This window comes from Schistocerca piceifrons, chromosome 1 (genome assembly GCF_021461385.2).
Source record: "Schistocerca piceifrons isolate TAMUIC-IGC-003096 chromosome 1, iqSchPice1.1, whole genome shotgun sequence".
NCBI classification, from domain to species: Eukaryota; Metazoa; Arthropoda; class Insecta; order Orthoptera; family Acrididae; genus Schistocerca; species Schistocerca piceifrons.
The window spans coordinates 301,288,225-301,310,927 of record NC_060138.1 but is presented as its reverse complement, the minus strand read 5'-3'; positions in this window follow the sequence as shown (position 1 = coordinate 301,310,927).

Genomic DNA, 22,703 nt, shown 5'->3' with positions numbered 1-22,703 from the left:
CGGTTATGACTGTGTCATAAGGATGTGATTGCGTCTATAAATAAACAAAAAAATTTTAGAAAATAATCAATCACTTACTCCCTTGACAAAATGTCGCTTTTTCCAGAATCGTTCAACGTGACAGAAGTGCAACCCTTCCGCAAATTTCTGCAGATTTCAGTGCTGGGCCATAACCAAGTGTCAATATGCGAACCATTCTACGAAACATCATCGACATGGGCTTTCGGAGCCAAAGGTCGACTCGTGTACCCTTGATGAGTGCCACGCCTGGGACCGTCAACACCGACATTGGACTATTGATGACTGGAAACATGTTGCCTTTGTCGGATGAGTCTCGTTTCAAATTATCGGGCATGTACATGTACGGGTATGGAGACAACTTCATGCATCCCGGACTGTTCAAGATGGTGGAGGCTCTGTAATGGCGTGGAGCGTATGCAGTTGGAGTGATATGGGAGCCCTGACACGTCTAGATACGACTCTGATAGGTGACAGTACGTAAGCATCCTTTCAGATCACCTGCATCCATTCACGTCCATTGTGCATTCCGACGGACTTGGGCAATTCCAGCAGGAGAATGCAACAACCCACACGTTCAGAATTGGTACAGAGTGGCTCCAGGAACAGTCTTCTCAGTTAAAACACTTCCACTGGCCAGAAAACGCACCAGACATGAACATTTTTGAGCATATCAGGGGATGCCTTGCAACGTGCTGTTCAGAAGAGATCTCCACCTTCTCGTACTCATACGGATTTATGGACAGCCCTGCAAGATTTATGATATCAGTTCCCTCCAGCACTACTTCAGACATTAGTCGCGTCCATGCTATACCGTGTTGCGGTACTTCCGCGTGCTCGCGGGGACCCTAAACGATATTAGGCAGATGTACGAGTTTCTTTGGCTCTTCAGTGTGTGTGTATATTATTATTGATATAGGCAATGCACTTAAAATAACGTTAAAACTCAAAACTTGTATTCCCAAAAAATCAGGCCTAAGTTGGTGTATGCGAAGTATGATCTTTTGAAAAGGAATAAAAGACGCAACATGAAAGCTTTAATTCCCCGATATATATTTGTCCCGATGTTATTCAATCTGTATATTGAGCAAGCAGTAAAGGAAACAAAAGAAAAATTTGGAGTAGGAATTAAAATCCATGGAGAAGAAATAAAAACTTTGAAGTTCGCCGATGACATTGTAATTCTGGCCGGCCGGAGTGGCCGAGCGGTTCTAAGCGCTACAGTCTGGAACCGTCCGACCGCTACGGTCGCAGGTTCGAATCCTGCCTCGGGCATGTGTGTGTGTGATGTCCTTAGGTTAGTTAGGTTTAATTAGTTCTAAGTTCTAGGGGGACTGATGACCTCAGAAGTTAAGTCACATAGTGCTCAGAGCCATTTGAACCATTGTAATTCTGTCAGAGACAGCAAAGGACCTGGAAGAGCAGCTGAACGGAATGGACACGGTCTTGAAGGGAGGATATAAGATGAACATCAACAAAAGCAAAACGAGGGTAATGCAGTGTAGTCGAATGAAATCGGGTGATGCTGAGGGAATTAGATTGAGAAAATGAGACAAAGTAGTATAGAAGTTTTGCTATTTGGGTAGCAAAATTACTGCTGATGGTCGAAGTAGAGAGGATATAAAATGTAGACTGGCAATGGTAAGGAAAGCGTTTCTGAAGAAGAGAAAATTGTTAACATCGAGTATAGATTTAAGTGTCAGGAAGTCGTTTCTGAAAGTATTTGTATGGAAGTAGCCATGTATGGACGTGAAACATGGACGATAAATAGTTTAGACAAGAAGAGAATAGAAGCTTTCGAAATGTGGTGCTACAGAATAATGCTGAAGATTAGATGGGTAGATCACATAACTAATGAGGAGGTATTGAATAGGATTGGAGAGAAGAGAAATTTGTGGCACAACTTGACTATGAGGTAGGGATCGGTTGGTAGGGCATATTCTGAGGCATCAAGGGATCACCAATTCAGTATTGGAGGGCAGCGTGGAGGGTAAAAATCGTGGAGGGAGACCAAGAGATGAATACACTACACAGATTCAGAAAGATGTAGGTTGCAGTAGGTACTGGGAGATGAAGAAGTTTGCACAGGATAGAGTAGCATGGAGAGCTGTATCAAACCAGTCTCTGGACTGAAGACCACAACAACAACAACATATATTTGTAGCAATAACAACCTTAATTCTTCACTTAATACTTACGCAAAACGTCTTAAATTTCTATGAAAACCTACGTCTAAGGCACGCGGAAGCCGATCCTTAGGATGTTTCTTTCCGAGAAATACGTTGAAACAAGTGAGGCCTTGCAATAAATAGGCTCCAATTAACTTCCCTACGGTGTAATATTAACTTAATTCACAGTTATTACACATCTCTTCACCATCTCAGTATTCAAGCGTGTGCGGTCTACGCCAGGCACCAAACGGTGCAAATCCGACCTGTGACTATTTGGAAAATTTTGCACTATTCAACGATCCCTACCCTGCTCCATCCTCATAATCGGGTTGCTTTTCTCCATTCTGTAGACAACAGGAATTGATATCGTTGGTTACTTACCTCTTGGAAAGCTGAAACAGAGAATGGGTCGAAGGGTTGACCTAGTAGATAGTGTCGGACCTAGTAGATAGTGTCGGAAGTTCCATGCGGCTTTTTCGCGGATGATGCCGTAGTATACAGAGAAGTTGCACCATTAGAAAATTGCAGCGAAATGTAGAGGATAGGCACTTGGTGCAGGGAGTGGCAACTGAGCCTTAACATAGACAAATGTAATGTATTGCGAATATATAGAAAGAAGTATCCTTTATTGTATGATTATATGATAGCGGAACAAACACTGGTAGCAGTTACTTCTGTAAAATATCTGGGAGTATGCGTTCGGAACGATTTGAAGTGGAATGATCATATAAAATTAATTGTCGGTAAGGCGGGTGCCAGATTGAGATTCATTGGGAGGGTCCTTAGAATATGTAGTCCATCGACAAAGGAGGTGGGTTACAAAACACTCGTTCGGGCTATACTTGAGTATTGCTCATCAGTGTGAGATCCGTACCAGGTCGGGTTGACAGAGGAGATGGAGAAGATCCAAAGAAGAGCGGCGCGTTTCGTCACAGGGTTATTTGGTAGGCGTGATAGCGTTACGGAGATGTTTAGCAAACTCAAGTGGCAGACTCTTCAAGACAGGCGCTCTGCATCGCGGTGTAGCTTGCTGGCCAGGTTTCGAGAAGGTGCGTTTCTGGATGAGGTATCGAATATATTGCTTCCCCCTACTTATACCTCCCGAGGATAGCACGAATGTAAAATTAGAGAGATTCGAGCGCGCACGGAGGCTTTCCGGCAGTCGTTCTTCCCGCGAACCATACGCGAGTGGAACAGGAAAGGAAGGTAATGACAGTGGCACGTAAAGTGTCCTCCGCCACACACCGTTGGGTGACTTGCGGAGTATAAATGTAGATGTAGATGTAGATGTAGATGTAGAAGGCCTGACCATCGGGGGGATCTATCGCAGTTGGCGGTCTGCACGCCGACGCCGAGTCAGGTGGGAGGCGCAGCGGCCGCCGCTTGCGGGGGTGGCGGATGCAGACGCAGGGCAGCGCTGCAGACGGCGACGGCGACGGCGGCGGCGGCGGCGACAGCGGCTCAGCGTCAAACAATTGGCGAGCGCTCCATTTGCCGTCACATTGCGCTGATCCCGGATGGCTCAGGCACTGCTCGTGCCGGTCGTCTGATTTCGTCCCCTTGTTGGCGCCGGACAAACTCGTGGAACTGGACTTGCCTTCCTGCATTCTCGACACGGAGCAAGCGGACACACACACACACACACACACACACACACACACACACACAGGTGGCTTTGTGAAATGACACGTGAGCGCGGCGCTACGTGAGGTACTTGTCCAAGCAGAAGCCGTGCAGCCGAGGCAGCGGCGGCCAGGTCGCCGGCACAAATGCTGGTCGCCTGGCTTCCCAGCTGCGAAATTGAATTCCGTCTGCGCGTCGGTCGCTGTCCGCCGTCTCTGGGGCCTCCATTGTGACGCAGCGTTCTCGTACACCGCGACTCTCTCTTCCTCGTTACCACCGGCATACCACGCAATGAATTAACAACTTGCCAGAGATATTATTAACTGATAGAACTACTTCATTTAACACTGTTTCTTGTTGTGTACTTGAGGACTTAAGCAAGCGAAGTGCCTGGAGTGGTTAGATGCCAGGCCACAAAAATCATTTCATCCAGAAAACTATTAATTTCATTTATCAACTTGTCCAAATTGTTATTATGAATTTTTAATACGTAAAATTTCATAATCTCAAATGTATGAAATTATAATAAAGGTTTAGTATTTAATTTAAGTTTGCGTATCGTGACCAGTCATAGAGCTTCACCTCAAATGGTTCAATGGCTCTGAGCACTATGGGACTTAGATTAGATTAGTACTTGTTCCATAGATCATGAATACGACACTTCGTAATGATGTGGAATGTGTCAGGTTAATAAAAGGTGTCTATACAAGATATTACATTAGACAAAATATTACATGACACTCAATATTTTTTTTCTTTTGTGGAGGTTGGGAAATCACTTACTGTATCCAAAAATTCATCTAATGAGTAGAAGGAGTTGCCATTAAGAAATTCTGTTAATTTCCTTTTAATTGCTATATGGCCATCTGTCAGACTTTTGATGCTATTAGGTAAGTGACCAAAGACTTTTGTGGCAGCATAATTTACCCTCTTCTGAGCCAAAGTTAGATTTAACCTTGAGTAGTGAATATCATTCTTTCTCCTGGTGTTGTAGCCATGTACACTACTATTACTTTTGAATTCGTTCGGATTGTTAATAACAAATTTCATAAGTGAATATATATATTGTGAGGCTACAGTGAAGATTTCTAGCTCTTTAAATAAGTGTCTGCAGGATGATCTTCGATGAGCTCCAACAATGATTCTGATTACACGCTTTTGTGCAATGAACACTCTTTTACTCAATGATGAGTTACCCAAGAATATGATGCCATACGAAAGCAGAGAATGAAAATAGGCGTGGTAAGCTAATTTACTCAGATGTATATCGTCAAAATTTGCAATGACCCTAATAGCATAAGTAGCTGAACTCAAACGTTTCAGCAGATCCTCAGTGTGTTTTTCCAATTCAACCCCTCATCAATGCATACACCTAGAAATTTTGAATATTCTACCTTAGCTACAGATTTCTGATCGAAGTCTATATTTATTAATGGGGTCATTCCATTTACTATGTGGAACTGTATATACTGTGTTTTGTCAAAGTTTAATGAGAGCCCATTTGCACTTAATGATTTTCTGAAAAACATCGTTTACAATGTCACCAGTTAATTCTTGTCTGTCGGGTGTGATAGCTATACTTGTATCATCGGTAAAAAGTACCAGCTTTGCATCTTCGTGAATATAGAATGGCAAGTCATTAATATACATTCCTGGAAATTGAAATAAGAACACCGTGAATTCATTGTCCCAGGAAGGGGAAACTTTATTGACACATTCCTGGGGTCAGATACGTCACATGATCACACTGACAGACCCACAGGCACATAGACACAGGCAACAGAGCATGCACAATGTCGGCACTAGTACAGTGTATATCCACCTTTCGCCGCAATGCAGGCTGCTATTCTCCCATGGAGACGATCGTAGAGATGCTGGATGTAGTCCTGTGGAACGGCTTGCCATGCCATTTCCACCTGGCGCCTCAGTTGGACCAGCGTTCGTGCTGGACGTGCAGACCGCGTGAGACGACGCTTCATCCAGTCCCAAACATGCTCAATGGGGGACAGATCCGGAGATTTTGCTGGCCAGGGTAGTTGACTTACACCTTCTCGAGCACGTTGGGTGGCACGGGATACATGCGGACGTGCATTGTCCTGTTGGAACAGCAAGTTCCCTTGCCGGTCTAGGAATGGTAGAACAATGGGTTCGATGACGGTTTGGATGTACCGTGCACTATTCAGTGTCCCCTCGACGATCACCAGTGGTGTACGGCCAGTGTAGGAGATCGCACCCCACACCATGATGCCGGGTGTTGGCCCTGTGTGCCTCGGTCGAATGCAGTCCTGATTGTGGCGCTCACCTGCACGGCGCCAAACACGCATACGACCATCATTGGCACCAAGGCAGAAGCGACTCTCATCGCTGAAGACGACACGTCTCCATTCGTCATTCCATTCACGCCTGTCGCGACACCACTGGAGGCGGGCTGCACGATGTTGGGGTGTGAGCGGAAGACGGCCTAACGGTGTGCGGGACCGTAGCCCAGCTTCATGGAGATGGTTGCGAATGGTCCTCGCCGATACCCCAGGAGCAACAGTGTCCCTAATTTGCTGGGAAGTGGCGGTGCGGTCCCCCTACGGCACTGCGTAGGATCCTACGGTCTTGGCGTGCATCCGTGCGTCGCTGCGGTCCGGTCCCAGGTCGACGGGCACGTGCACCTTCCGCCGACCACTGGCGACAACATCGATGTACTGTGGAGACCTCACGCCCCACGTGTTGAGCAATTCGGCGGTACGTCCACCCGGCCTCCCGCATGGCCACTATAGGCCCTCGCTCAAAGTCCGTCAACTGCACATACGGTTCACGCCACGCTGTCGCGGCATGCTACCAGTGTTAAAGACTGCGATGGAGCTCCGTATGCCACGGCAAACTGGCTGACACTGACGGCGGCGGTGCACAAATGCTGCGCAGCTAGCGCCATTCGACGGCCAACACCGCGGTTCCTGGTGTGTCCGCTGTGCCGTGCGTGTGATCATTGCTTGTACAGCCCTCTCGCAGTGTCCGGAGCAAGTATGGTGGGTCTGACACACCGGTGTCAATGTGTTCTTTTTTCCATTTCCAGGAGTGTATATTAAGAACAACAGAGGACCCAAGACCGAACCTTGCGGCACCTCTTTCTTGATTGTGCCCCAGTTTGAGAAATCACCAGTTTTTTGCATATTAACTGCTGAGGTCATCAGTCCCCTAGAACTTAGAACTACTTAAACCTAACTAACGTAAGGACATCACACACATCCGTGCCCGAGGCAGGATTCGAACCTGCGACCGTAGCGGTCGCGTGGTTTCACACTGTAGCGCCTAGGACCGCTCGGTCACTTCGGCCGGCGCATCACCTCACTCAGATAGCTCGGTCTCAAAATAAATTCAATAAAGCATAGGATGAATTCATAAGGCTTAAACTAAAACAGCACAAATCTTGACTACACAATCCATCCTTTCCAAGGCTACCTTCCCTGTTGGACGCTGGATGCTGATCCGCTATTACTGCTTCACCAGAGCCCCGTTAACCGTCACTTTTCAGAGTGAAAATTAGCGCCTCGGAAGTAGGATACGTGTTACACAGAGAGACAGGATGAGGAATGAAAGGGTAAGGGAAATATTGGTAGAGGAACCCTTCGAGAGCAGGGTAGAAACATTAAGGCTAAGATGGTAGGGGCACTTAAAGGGAATGGAAAACAAGACGGTTCCCAAGAAGATATATGGAATGGTGATGCGAAAGAAACAACTAAGAGGAAGACCAAGGGAAAGATGGCTGGAAGGTGTCGAGGAATGTGTTGAAAAAATAGACAAGGACTCGACCAGAGGAAACCCAAGAAGATGGTAGGAAAACAGTAGGCTACTAAATTTCGAAGCTTGTGTTCCAAACAGATTCAGCGTGGGACTGGAAACTGCTTAAGTCGGTAATGATGAATTCAGGTACTACTATAACAGACAGAAAAAACTGCATTTAACAACTGTTCCAGAACAATACATCGAGCATGAATAAACATTTGGTTAATCCATCATTTAACGTCTGTAAACACACAAGATCACAAAAGGCAAAGAATAGCAATAAAACAACACGAAATTTAATACTTACGTAAATCAGAGGAAAACTACTTGAACTCTCATAAATAGGTAGCGGTTGCCCCCTTACAAACAGCCAAACATGGATTTAGGTACAATGCAAATCTCGGTCAGGAGGAAACGTACCAATGGAGGTAGCTTGGATTCAAAGAATGTATAAATAAAATATAAACAACAATACCCATGTGGCTTAAACTAAAACAGCAGGTATTAACATGAACTCATAAATCTTGACTACCAAATAAATTACACATAATCATCACAAATAATATTTGTAAATTACCAACAGGGCTCAAATACGATAGAGAGAAAGAAGACAACCCACAGCAAACAATGTGGCAGAAACAATTTTAGCAATGTAAGTAAGACAAGTTGGAACCGGTAAATACTTTCAATAAAGCTGCGCTTAGCTCAATCCTAAAGCAATATAACACACATGGTGTAAAAAATTCAACAGCACAGCGAATAGCCCAGAGTAACTGTCCGTACAGACTACACGCTTAGGTACTTACCACATAAGTCCAACAAATGTTGATGACTGTGTCTCACTAATCCAACATTGTCCATGAATTCTGTTGCCATAAATAATAAAGTTCCAATTCTGTCTCTTATCAAATCCGAACGACTTGCTTCTCGGGTATGTGCGTTGGTAGAATAGAGAATCACTCCCCCGCTCAAAATCACATTCCACTTCAGCAAATGATCATAGCACTTGTATGCCATGTAACTGACAACACTTCTCCCTGGGTGGCCATCCTGCAGTTGTCAATGATAAATGACTCAGAGCGAGCTCACGCACAACGCCGCTAAGTCAACACAATGGAGAGCACACAAGCCCCCTGGCGGGACGCAAAGAAGGCAACTGCTTACCTACAGAGTTCATATCGAGTCAGAGCACGGGTCAATCCCCTCCCCACGTCCATCCCACTGCCCCCACAAGTTAAACTCGTGGTTGGGGGTGGGGGCAATAATCAGCTTGAGCGCCTTCCCCTTTTTTAACTGAGCTCCGCTTGTCTCATAATCATTAGAAGGAATACTAACATTGACCCGAGTAAGATAAACCCTATGGCGTTTTCCGGTAGTCAAATTTTTAACTAGGTGACCAAACAGGGTGGGAATCTTTAGAATCCGACATACCCCATCACAACGTGGCCATAGCTCAGTATAAACTATGATACCTTGTTCTGGGCAAGTCTCGGACAGCAGATGTGCTCAGTTGTTGTCAATTGCGACAAAAAATTAGCAGAAGCCAGGCATTGGTGGCTCCAGTTATGCATGTATCGATCTATCTGACTCTGTATTCACTGAGTGCATAGGGGCTGCAGATAGCATTAAAGAGATGCCGAAACTGGCTGTCGAAGTAAAATAACTTCTAAAAATATATGGCTCTTTGGCGACTTTCCTATGGTAAGTATCTGACGAGCCACTATTCCTTATCCACGATGGATCAACAGAGAGTTGCAGTAGGTGCTGGCACAGTTCTTAACGTTATCAACAACAGGCCCAAGTACAGCAACGCAACTGCTAAGTCGGTCCGAAGGAGTTATCTCAAAATCCCAAGGAAACAAAACTCAAAGTGTGTACAGATTTGAAACAACGCTCTGAAAGAGAAGGTGTCCCTTTTCTAAGCACGATTTTCATTTGTCATGTCCACTCAAGAAGACATTAAGTGAAAAAAACAGTTCAGGAACAGTGAGGAACCCAAAGAGTTTGTAAAAAGTGGCTCAAAAATAAGACAAAGATTTCTTTGCATCAAGTATTAAGAAACTATTTCATCGTTGGGACAAGTGTATTAATATTAGTGGCATTATGTTGAGAAGTAATTAAATGTTGATTTTTACGTTCCTCGTATTAGAAGGTAGATTAAAGAAAGTCAAACGTACATATATAGCTTTTGTAGATTTAGAGAAACCTTCTGGCAACAGGGGTAAAATACAGGCAGCGAGAAGTGATTTGCAGCTGGTACAGAAACCAGATGGTAGTTATAAAAATCAGAGGATATGAAATGAAGCACTAGTTGAGAAGAGAGTAACACAGGATTGTAGCCTATCGCCGATTGAGCAAGTAGTAAAGCAAACCAAGAAGAAATTTGAAAAAATTTGTTAGAAACTCTTTTCTGAAGTATTTACCCGAAATGTAGCCTTGTGGGGAATTGATACATGGACGATCAATAGTTCAGAAAGAAGAGAACAGAATCTTCTGGAATAAGGTGCCCCATAAGAGTGCTGTAGATTAGATGGGTAGATCGAATGAGTGTTGAGGAGAGACTGAATCGAATCAGGAAAAAAGAAACTTTATGGCTCAACTTGACTAAAAGAAGATGTTGGCCGAGGCATCAAATGATCTTCAGTTTGATAATGGAGGAAAATGTTGCTGGGGGAGAGGAGCAGTGTGTAAAAGTAATAGAGGCCAAAGGACGAGTACAGTAAGGGGGTTCAGATGAGTATATGCTGCAGTAGTTATTCAGAGATGAAGAGATTTACACAAGACAAATTAGCGTGGAAAGCTCCATGAAACCAGTCTTTGGTCCAAAGACCACAACTACAAAAACAAAACTTTTAGACGCCAGCACAAAACACATCCTGTCGTCGAATACAGCAAAATACCAGGAATCACATGCGATGCAAAACACCCCCAAATGTCATTTAATTCACATTATTCCGTGTATCTTCGTCACAGAACAGCATATGCATTTGATTTTGAGAGGGAATTCATTTCAAGCACAAGATGTAGTGTGAAAGTGATTTTACGTATACAGTAAAATGAAAAATAATACGTGTTCAAAGTACACGTTAATGCCGTTTGACAGCACAATGGTGTATCTAAAAAAAAATTTTTTCTATGCAGGCACACCGTTTAGGGACATATTTTCGCTATCAAACACCTGAATGTGATGTACATTCTTTTGCCATAAAAACGCATCTAGAAGCTCTCTTACTGTCAAAGTGTGCACTTGCTCGACATCTACACACGCAAACCAACTTACAGGGGATTTTTCGCGTCGCTACCTTTTCTTACCAGTAAGGTTCCGTATATAAGCCTGGGTTCAGTGTGTTGCGGAGGAGGGGTGAAGTGGACTGCGGTAGTCGTCGTGGGGTTGTGGACCACTGCGGCTGTGGCGGGGACGGAGCCTCTCCGTCGTTTCTAGGTCCCCAGTTAACATAGAATACAACACATACTAGGTTCCGTATGAGCTTTAATTTCATTTCGTGTCTCACTCTAAGACAGAAAAACGACGCACCACGAAGGAATTATTCCAATGAGACGGAAATGGATGGATGTGATGTACATGTACAGACAAGTAAGCTGTTACAGTTATAGAAGAACTGCATGATTTATTCAAGAGAAAGAGCTTCATAAGCTGAGGAAGTCAATAAGACGTTGTTTCACGTCAGTCGTTATTCTGACATTGACTGATGGAGTTGTTGGATCTTCACTTGACAGACATCGAGCAAAAGTCTGTCCAATTTGCACGTTAGGTCTCCAAAATGCCGAGCTGATTAGAAAGTTCTGCCAATAATGTTCCAACGCTCTCACCTGGAAAGAGATCCTTGCGAAATTGCTGGCCAATCTCTTTGTAGTAGAATTGTTTTCAGTGATAAGTCACGCTTCGAACTGAGCCACATGGGCAGTAAAGATGTGCCTGGAGAAGCCCCAGACTGTGATAGCAGCCACCATACGGTCTGTCAACCAGGAGTGATGGTCTGTTGGGCCACATTTTTTCGTAGCAGGACCCATTTGGTTGTCTTCATCGGCAACCTTACAGGACAGCAATACGACGACGATATTCTCCGTCCTGTTTCGTCACCCTTCATGACTAGCCCTCCTGTGTTTAGATTTCAGCAAGATAATGCCAGCATGCACACGGCGAGAGTTTCTACTGTTTGTCTTCGTGCATGCCAAACAGTACCTTGGCCAGCAAGAACGAATCTCTCCTTATTAATTGAGAATGTTTGGAGCATTGTGGCCGACCGCAAATATGTCGGCGACTTGAGGATAGGACCCGTTCTTCCAAGATTTTTGGGAGCACAGCGACGTCATTGTTTCGGGAGCCATCGGGTATGACTTTGGGTCATGGCTGGTAGTCAATGAGGGAAGTTGAGGCACTATGGTAGATCCTTCGCCCTCATGCTACACTATTGTCGTGCCGTTTTTCAACAGGCCAATGCTCATCGACACATGACACATGTGTCTATAACTGAGTGATATTGTATTATGCCTGTGGGTACCAATATTCCCAAAGCTTTCCCCAACAGAACATGTGTAGGACCAGCTAGCACATCGTCACAGTGCCGCTATCCAAAATATCAAGGATCTGTTGCAGCAGTTATGGGCCAGCTTGCCTCAGGAGAGAATCAAATGGCCATATAGACCAGAGCAGGTTCAACGTCATACTGATTAGTGGCTTCATACTGCCAAGTTATTTGGAAGTTTGACTCGATTTTGGAATGAATGAAACAGCATGAGAGACCCCCATGATGGATATCGTGCCAAATTCTGTCCAGTTGGTGCGTTAGATCTTAAAAATCCGAGCTGGTTGGTGGAACCTGGCCACAATGTTCCAAACTTTCTCAACTGAGGACAGATCCGGCGACCTCACTGGCCACAGTTGGGCTTGGCAAGCACAAAGAAAAGCACTAGAAACCCTCGCCGTAGGCGGGCGAGCATTGTCTTGCTGAAATCTAATCCCAGGATGGCTAGACATGAAGGGTGACAATACGGGGCGTAGAATATTGTCGACTTACCACCATTCTGTAAGGGCACCGCGGATGACAACCAAATTGGTACTGCTATGAAACGAAATGGCACCCCAGACCATCACTCCTGGCTGTTTGGCCATATGGCGAGTGACAGTCAGGTTGGTATTGCACGTCTTTGCAGGTCATCAGGACGGTTCTAAGTGGGACTTGTCGCTGAAGGCTATTCTACCCAATCGACGAAATTCCCGTCCGAATGTGTCCAACAGCACTGCTAACGGACCTGTTGGTGTTCAGAGGTCAATGGTAGCGCAAAAGGCCTCTTGAGCTCAAACCCTTTTCTGTGCACCAGTCGCATGTTGGACTGCTGATAATGATGAATCCATAGCTCTGAGTGCCTCTCTGACGATTGCTTGGTCTTCACGTTCTGTCATCTCTCTAGGTCGACCTCTTCCTTTTTGACGCTGTATTCGGCCAAAGTTCACCCATTCCTGCCAATATCATCGAATAGTGGTGCTGCTCTATTTAAATGTCGATCGACTCCCCGGTCGAAACCTTTATGAATATCACTTCGTGACCAGATTAAAACTGTGTGCTGGACCGAGACTCGAACTCGAGACCTTTGCCTTTCGCGGACAAGTGCTCTACCAACTGAGTTACCCAAGCACGACTCACGCCCCGTTGGAAGGTAGGAGACGAGGTACTGGCAGAAGTAAAGCTGTGAGGACGGGGCGTCAGTCGTGCTTGGGTAGCTCAGTTGGTTAGAGCATTTGCCCGCGAAAGGCAAAGGTCCCGAGTTCGAGTCTCGGTCCGGTACACAATCTGCCAGGAAGTAACAATTCAGCGCACACGCAGCTGCAGAGTGAAAATCTCACTCTGGAGTTCGTGACCAGTTTGCATAATTCATCCATGGGGCGATTTTTTTTTCATATGTATTGTTGTTTCATTTTACGTGACTTCAAACGGTTAGTCCTAGATAGCTATAATGTCTAAGCCCCTTGTAACCTTTCGTCAAACGACACTGAATGTCTTAATTATCCTTGTTTGATCCTACGATCGGTGGAATGGCAGCAGAATTAAGTAATATAGTTAGATTTTCAGATGTACCTATATACCCAATCTCGAGCGACAATAAAATGGGATACTCAGTAAAAAAATTGGACAATTCTTAGCACTTGCACGATGATAATGCTTGGTAATTTCATGTACCTCACTAAAACAGCCACGCTACCAGTCAGCAGCTCTGTCAGGGCTTTCATTTACCGTCCAGAGCTATTGGCCCTTTTCGCACGCCTCATTTCTCTGCACGCTTTTTCTCTGCTCTGTGAGAGCTATAAATCACTCGCCTCCACAGTGTAATAATTCTTCTGTTTGCTGCCGCTACAGCGCTCTCTCTCCGGTAACAGTATTAGCAGCGTATATAGCTCAAACACACGTCGCTCTTTGTACACAAATATTAAAAAAAGATATATGTGTGTTAAATAATTGCATCATTCGGACTCAAAAAAGTGTTATTCCTACCAAATCTGTTCGATGTTTATTTCATTAACTCTAGCTCTGTGTGTAATATAATTCAGTGTACCTGAAATCCAAAATTAAATTCTACTGTATGAAACTTTTTTTTGTTAAGAGTGGCTGACATTAGTATAATTTTAGCGGCGGAAGAGCACTACTTTTTATTAGTACCCTGTGAGCTATGTAAACACAGAAGTAAAAAGAAACACGATTGTTATTTACAAGAAACTGTGTAGATGCCTCATATTATGCAAAAGTAAAAAGGTGGCGTGAAACACTGAGAGATTCACACCTTACAATCAGTTTTGTTGCTCATAGCGCAGGCTGGCTACGAGTCATTGTATTTTATCAAATGCTAGGGTTCTGTGCATCGATCTGCAAAAACGGAACCCTTATAGAGTAGCTTTGTTGTCCGTGTGTCTCTGTCTTTCTGTCTGTCCGGTTGTTATGAACTCTTTTTTCTCAGGGACGAGTAAACGTATCACGTTCAGATTTATACCACATATTATGGTCTATGGTACCTTGGTGGTGTAAAAATTTAAAGCTCCTAAGTTCATTCAGTGAAAAGATATGGCTATTTATATCATACGGCCATTTATGTCACTTATTCTGATGCAAACTCATAAAAACCTGTAGGGTGTTCCCTGTTAACCTAGAATCATGAAATTTGCAAAGAAGGAAGGTTTCACAGCACAAGTAAAGGAAAGTATTCGAAATTGTAAATTTGTGATTATATCACACGAACTAAATATTTCTTTTGTCATGTGTTATCCAACTAAAAACTTGAAATTACGACGCTATCCAAAGTCTTGGAATCCCTGTTACCGACATCTTATCGGTATCAATGTCGATAACAGGCAAGAATCGGCAGTACCCTCGATTCCCGGATTGAATAAAATGTCTACATACATAATTAAGTTCGTAATGGAACCCTCACAAGGAAACCCTTTAGGGCGAGGTCGCCAAGTTCAATATTTAGTAAGGTTCATTAGAAACTGTTGTGTTAATAATTATGACAGGAAAAATATTAGCTGCTAGTGACTCCACAAGTGCATCAGGAGATCGACAGAAAATGAGTGTACGGGTATATTGATAATTTTCACTTATGGACCGTCTGACAGCAACTGAATAAAACACAATTTTAGTGCACGAAAATTGTGTTTTATTCAGTTGCTGTCAGACGGTCCATAAGTGAAAATTATCAATATACCGTAATATTACGCCCAACTGAGGAGGACAGGACCACAAAAGTTGAGTGTACGGGTGTTTCACAGATCAACGTTTTATGGGATGTATGTATAGCTCACAAAATGGATATCACAGACATTCAAGAAATGTTCAAAACAAATCATTAAGATGCACCATGAACAACGAACGAAAAGTCATCAGTATTTGATGCAACCCGCCACAAATTCCTCTACTGTGCAGAGTAGCACTTGCAAACTACGTCCTCAATTATTTGCTTTATATATTCCATTCTCCGTCTGCCTGTACAGTTTTTACCTTCTGTAGCTCCATCCAGTACAACGGTAGTTATCTCATGATGTCTTAACAGATATCCTACCGTCCTGTCCCTTCTCCTTGACATTGTTATCATATATTTCTTTCCTCGCCGATTCTCCCAAGAACCTCCTCTTTCCTTACATCTGTACCACCCCATCTTAAATGCTTCAATTCTGTTCCAGTTTTCCAACAGTCCATGTTTCACTACCAGATGATACTGTGCTGCAATCGTAGATTCTGAGAAATTTCTTCCTCAAATTAAGTCCTATGTTTGACCCTAGCAGATGTCTCCCGCACCGCCTGTCATTGGTTATTATGCTGTATAGGTAGCAGAATTCCTCAATTCCGTCTACTTCGTGATCACCAATACTGATGTTAAGTTTCTCGCTGTTCTCATTGCTACTAATTCTCATTAATTCCGTCTTTCTTCGATTTGCTATCAGTCCACATTTGTATTCGTTAGACTGCTCATCCATTCAACAGATCCCGTAATTCTTCTTTACTTTCACTGAGGAAAGCAATGTCATCAGCGCATCTTATCATTGATATCCATTAATCTAGAATTTTAATTTCACTCTTGAACCTTTCTTTTATTTCCGTCATTGCTTCTTCGATGTATTCATTGAATAGTATGGACGAAAGACTACATAACCGCTCTTACAACATTTCTAATCGGAGCACTTTGTTCGTGATCTTCCATTCTTCCCCATTGGCTCTTGTACGTATTGTATATTACCGGTCTTTCCCTATAGCTTACCCTTATTTTACTCAGTACTTCGAACATCTTGCATCATTTGACATTGACGAACGCTTTTTCCAGGTCGACAAGTCTTGCTCCCATTATAAACTGCAACGCGAGAACTGCTTCTATGGTGTCTTTACCTTTCCTAAAGACAAACTGATCGTCATCTAATACATCCTCAATTTTCTTTTCCATTCTTCTGTATACTATTCTTGTCAACAACTTGGATGCATCAGCTGTTAAGCTGATTGTAGGATAATTCTCGCACTTGTCGGCTCTTGCAATTTTCGGAATTGTGTGAATGACGTTTTTGCGAAACTTAAATGGTATACCACCAGACACATAATTTCTATATACCAACGTGAATAGTAGTTTTGTTCCCATTTCCCTCAATAATTTTAGAAATTCTGACGGAATGTTATCTAACTCTTCTGCTTTATTCGATCTTATGTCATCCAAAACTCTTTTAAATTCTGATTCTAAGACTGTATCCCGTATCTCTTCTATGTCGACTCCTGTATCTTCTCTTATCGCATCATCAGACAAGTCTTCCCTCTCATAGAGGCCTTCAACGTACTCTTCCCACCTATCCGCTCTCTCCTCTGCATTTAACAGTGGAATTCTCATTCCACTCTTAATTTTATTACCCTTGCTTCTAATTTCATGGAAGGTTCTCTTGACTTTTCTAGATGCTGATTCAGTAGTTCCGACAGTCATTTCTTTTACTATTTCTTCACATTCCTTACGCAACCATTTCACCTTAGACTGTAATTCCTATTTATTTCATTCCCAAGTGGCTCACATTTCTATATTCCCGTAATCCCCTGAACATGTTTGTGCTTACTTCTTTCGTTGATCAACTGAAGTTTGTTTTCTGTTACCCTCTGTTTTTTCTCAGTTATCTCCTTTGTATCTACGTTTTTCTTTCCAGCTTCTGTGATTGCCCTTTGTAGAGATGTCCATTCCTCTTCAACTGAACTGCCTACTGAGCTATTCCGTATCGCAGTATCTGTAGCCTCAGAGTACTTCAAGCGTTTCTCTTCATTCCTAAGTACTTCCTTATCACATTTCCTTGCACTTTGGTTCTTCCTGACTATTAAAATTCGGCCTACTGTTCATCACTACTAAACTGTCATCTGAGACTATATCTGCTCCTGGGTACGCCTTACAATCCAGTTCCTGATTTCGGAATCTCTGCCTGACCATGATGTAATATAACTGAAATATTCCCGTATCTCCCAGCATTCTCCAAGTATACTTCCTCCTCTTATGATTCTTGAACAGAAAATTCGCTTTTAATAGCTGAAATGTCTTGCAGAACTCAATTAATCTTTCTCCTCTCTCACTTCTATTGCCACAACCAAATTCTCCAGTAACCCTTTCTTGTACTCCTTCCCCTACACCGGTATTCCAATCCACCATGACTATTAGATTTTGATCTCCATTTACGAACTGAGTTATCACTTCAGTAACTTCATATGCTTTCTCCATCTCTTCGTCATCTGCTAGCGACGTCGGCCTGTATCCCTTAACTATGTTGGTTTGCTGTCGATTATGATGAGAACAGCACAATCACTGAACTATTCACAGTAACTCACTCTCTGCCCTATCTTCCTACTCATAACTAATGCTGCTCCCGTTATATCATTTTCTGCTACTATACTATACTCTCTGACCAGGAGCCTTTGTCTTCTTTCCATTTCATTTCACTGACACCCAGTATATCTAGATTGAGCCTTAGCATCTCCCTTTTCAGATTTTCTACCTTCCCTACCACATTCAGACTTCTGACATCCCACGCCCCGACTCGTAGAACGTTATCCTATCGTTGGTTCTTCAGTCTTTTTCTCGTGGTCACCTCCCCCTTGGCAGTCCCCTACTGGAGATCCAGACGGGGCTAGTCCGTAATTTTTAGCCAGTGGAGAAATCATCATGACAATCTTTTCACTTACAGGCCACATGTCCTGTGGATACACATTATATGTCTTTAATGCAGTGGTTTCCATTGCCTTCTGCATCCACATGGAGCTGATCATTTCTCATTCTTCCGCCTGTAGGGGCAGTTTTCCACCCCACAGTCCTCTTTGACTAGGCCGTTGGCCGAATGAGGGTGACTTCTTAGGCCGGAAGCCAGGTATCCACTCCTAAAGAATGGATACAGAATCATATCGGCGTAACGGGATGATGAGAACTGATAGAGTGCGATGGCATGAAATCGAATGCGATATAGACTGTCGTGGAGCTTATCTTGAAACTGGCTTTTCTTCAATGTGTAGCTACAGACAGTGCGATGATAGACTCGTATTTTATAGGCACGGTAAAAAAAAAATATCCAGAGGCTGAATTTGTCTAGAGGTTTCAGACAGTATGAACTGCAACGTCACACGCTTTTCAGGATGAACAGTTTGCTCTAAAGAAGTATGATTTTTATAAGTAGACCATGAACCAAAAAAACGCAAGTTTTCTTTACTATCTGTTGGGCAAAAGCAGTCTCATACCATCGTTGCAGTTCTCTTACGCCCATTTCCCCACTCTTGCTTTCTGTGACGTAAATATTCCCCACTGCCCTTGCAAGATCACGCACATTAGAGTCAGTCCGGACTAGTAGTCGGCATAATTGTGTAAGAATGCGTTAAGGCATTTATGTCAGCTGATACAACAGTCTTGGTACTTCTAATTTGCAGGGTTCCTTTCATATGCATTTCTTCTTCAAATCCCGACTGGTCGAAGTTGAAAACAAATTCCTTACTGGACGAAAGGATACATTTGTTTACCTCATCTTCAAGTTTTTGGGCCGATTCTGCAGTTTGCTGTGAATCGTGAAGTTGACGCTGTATTTGAAATTTCGTTACCTTACGCCTTTCAATCCTGTAGCGCTGTTTGACGTTATACAACCATCCTCTGTTTCCCTTGAATGCATGTCGCGCACAATTTGATGTGCATAACGTAATAGTCACTGTCATGCACATCCCGTAAATTGTATCGAGCATCCATGAAACTCACAAACACCAGTTTTTGTAACAAGTGCGCCATGTCCTTCGTTGAATATCCGTAGTTTTTCTTACGCACTACACGGTCATATTGCTGTTCCATGCACAGAAGTATGTTTAGAACCCGCTACATGGACAAAGATTGTCTTTTACTACATTTCATTGTTGACGGGGTTTGTCGCTTCCTGTCCGACAAGGATGATGAACTACATGGCTCGGCCCCTGTTTCAGTATCACTTTCACTTGTTAAGCACGTATCATCATCATTGTATTCCTAATGCACTCTGTCCGCAGAATCGAGCGTATACGACACCACACATTCCGATGATTCATTTTGCAGAAATGTTAATACTTCAACTGTCACTTCTTTGTCACTCTGCGAAATTCCTTGGCTTCCTTATGGATGAAATTCACCGTTACCAAAGGTTGTTGTAGATATAACGTAATTTTCGCTTTGTTTACCGTTGCCATTGCTCTGCTTTTTATCACCACCACAAGCGCTGTAGCATTGTTATGAGTTTCCCGTCGACTATGCAGTTCAACTACGCTCCGCAGCCTAATGCTGTGCCACCGTTGGATACCTCCAGTCCCTCCCCTGTTGCCACAGGCAGCCAATATTTTCGTGGTCGCGTGATGGACAATATTTGAGGCGTCGAATGCCGTAAACATCATTGGCCTTTTGCGACCTTGCACTTAAAGGGTTCCGTGCCAGTACGCCAATCCTACTCGGACCATGCCAATTTTTAGCTACTAGACTGTTATTTCACCTCGATTTTGTGAGGTAGTGGATATGATTTGTTGTTGATAAACATATACAGTACCGCAATTACCTCACATTTTTACTCACAACAAGAGAATCAATCTACAATTAATGAAAAGCCTTTTATTGCAACATAATGTCGCATTTTTATACACTGAATCAAAATCTCAGTTGTTACGGGTTTCTCCACATGACAGTGTCTCAACCCTTCGCAAATCTGGGGTTAAATACTACAGTTATATGATAATGAAACGTTGGCATTCAGTACAGCATAGCATTTTAATCTGTTAAGAAGTTTTACAACAACCCACACGTCGGTGTAAACTGAAAGATTAGCTCTTGAACATATAAAGAATGCTTACATCCATTCCTAGGAAAACGCAGAAAGTGCTTTATAAACATTAATCCTCCAATAGATTCACAACAATGTTATGGTAATAATGGCGCGGTATGAACTGGTTTAAAGCACGTCACCTTGATCTCTGCTTTCATGTCACTGTAGTGTCTCTCATACGAAGAGAACGAATTATCTCAATAGTTAAAAGAATGTAAGCAAATCACTGCGCAGTCATCCATATTTTGGGATTCTGTGGTTTCAGCAGTCAGACCTGTGGCGAAGAGACTCCTTCCTCATCTTTCTACAGCTGAGCAAGGGTTTCATCAGTAGAGATCGCATTGTGGACGAGCCCTTAACGTTTATGCCTGCTTCCTTTGAATAGGAACGACAAGCAAACCAGTTGCACACCGTAGAAAACAACTGTATGTTGGTGCATTGTATCACCATAGCTAGTGCTACAAAGGAGCCGCCAGTAACTTCTGTTACGGATTACATCACAAACATCTTTCTCGTAACATTAACTACAACTCTGTCATACATTATGCTGTAGTTTTCCCGATAAGGTACTTTTGCTTTAAGTTCAAAGTTCAGATCAAACGAACGAATTACGAATTAACGTCGTCGTTGCAGTAAACTGACAGCACTTAAGCTTCAAACCTGCGTTCTGTGCAACGAATAATTGAGTTCCAAGAGTCCACGCATTCCTTCACGTAAGAAGATATTGTTCCACAGAATCTGAAGCGCTTATCGTACTTATCCCAATACGCACTAAGCAGATGTCCCAAACGTCTCACATGAGATCTGATTAACGACTATGGACTGTGCCAGAAAAATGCAGAGAGCTCCGTCAGTGCATTTCCATTCGAGATTCCGTTTGTTTTGATATTTGAGGTCGGGCAACGTAAACAGCATTGCTTCAACTGTACTTAATTAGATACCACCTCTCCTGTTTAAACACTGTACTCTGCCTACATAACATTTCGTAACATGCAACTCTACTACTCGTAATGTTGTTTTTATCCGAAGAAACCCATGATGGGTTACATCCGAACAATACCAGTGCATGCTCGCCATCGTTTGCAGTGCAGACGGCTGATCTTTGAAAGTTTTTACTACAGTGAAGCGATAATATTCTACATAATGCGATCACGTCGATTGGAGCATATAACCGTACATTCTCACTACAAAACTACCAGCAAATTAACTTTTCGCATTCTCATGATAATAGGGATTTTCAGATGAAACAGCCGATCAGTTCATCCTTTTAATGTGCTTCCCAACTAACATTTTCGTAATATGTTGAACATGTAGTTCTGAGAAGTTTAAAATTAAGATTATTTAACGGACATTTTTCGAACGGGTACAAATTCAACGTTCTAAATTCTGCTACCGCGCCTCGATTGTGAGAATTTCAGAAACAGTATTAATACCCTTACGGTGCTAGACTTGATGTTATGAAAATTCACATTGTCCACTTGCAGATTAATAAAAATAAACTGAAGGTATCCTGAAACAGATACTGCCTTTTACTTGCTAGATCAAAAAGTCCTGTAAAATTGTTTGATGTCGATGTATATAAGCATAAATGAATTCATAAAATAATTTAAAAATCCTAGGATGACCCTTTTGCACTTTGACGGAGATATATGTACTTTTCACCTCCAGACGAAACGCTAGGAAATTATGCAGTCCTTTAGTCCCTGCTGTCGTCTGGAGAAAGTGCAGTTAATTCCAGTGAAATATTTATTATCCTGAAATCAGCTGTAAGAGTAGTACACACAGCTGAAACTCTTGCATAAGCCTCTCCAACGAGTCTAGAATTCCTACACTTATATGCCATTAATTTATCCTTTTATGTGATCACTGGCAGTTATTAAACGTCAGCTTCAAATTAAATGTGATCACAACAGAAAATATAAAACTAATTTCCATAAAAACTTTGTATTTGTAATCTTGCCCACAAAGGAGATTTTCTGTATTTTGCTACTACCATTTTTAACATACTGTACAAAGATATAAGATGGGAATTTAAAGCCTCGAAAATTTCAAATCAATTATCTAAATGTAGAGATTGTGGGTTTGCAGATTTCTGTATTAAATAATTGCAAGCAAGCCTCCATCATATAGAATATAAACCCTCAATATTAATCAGAAATCCAGTGTAAAAATTGTGCATTGTACAAAATGTACAACTCTTGACAGGTATAATTAGAAAAGTAGCAACTTTTCTCCTAATTTTGCTAGACACTAATTTGCAAATTTTTAAGTATAAAAGGAGT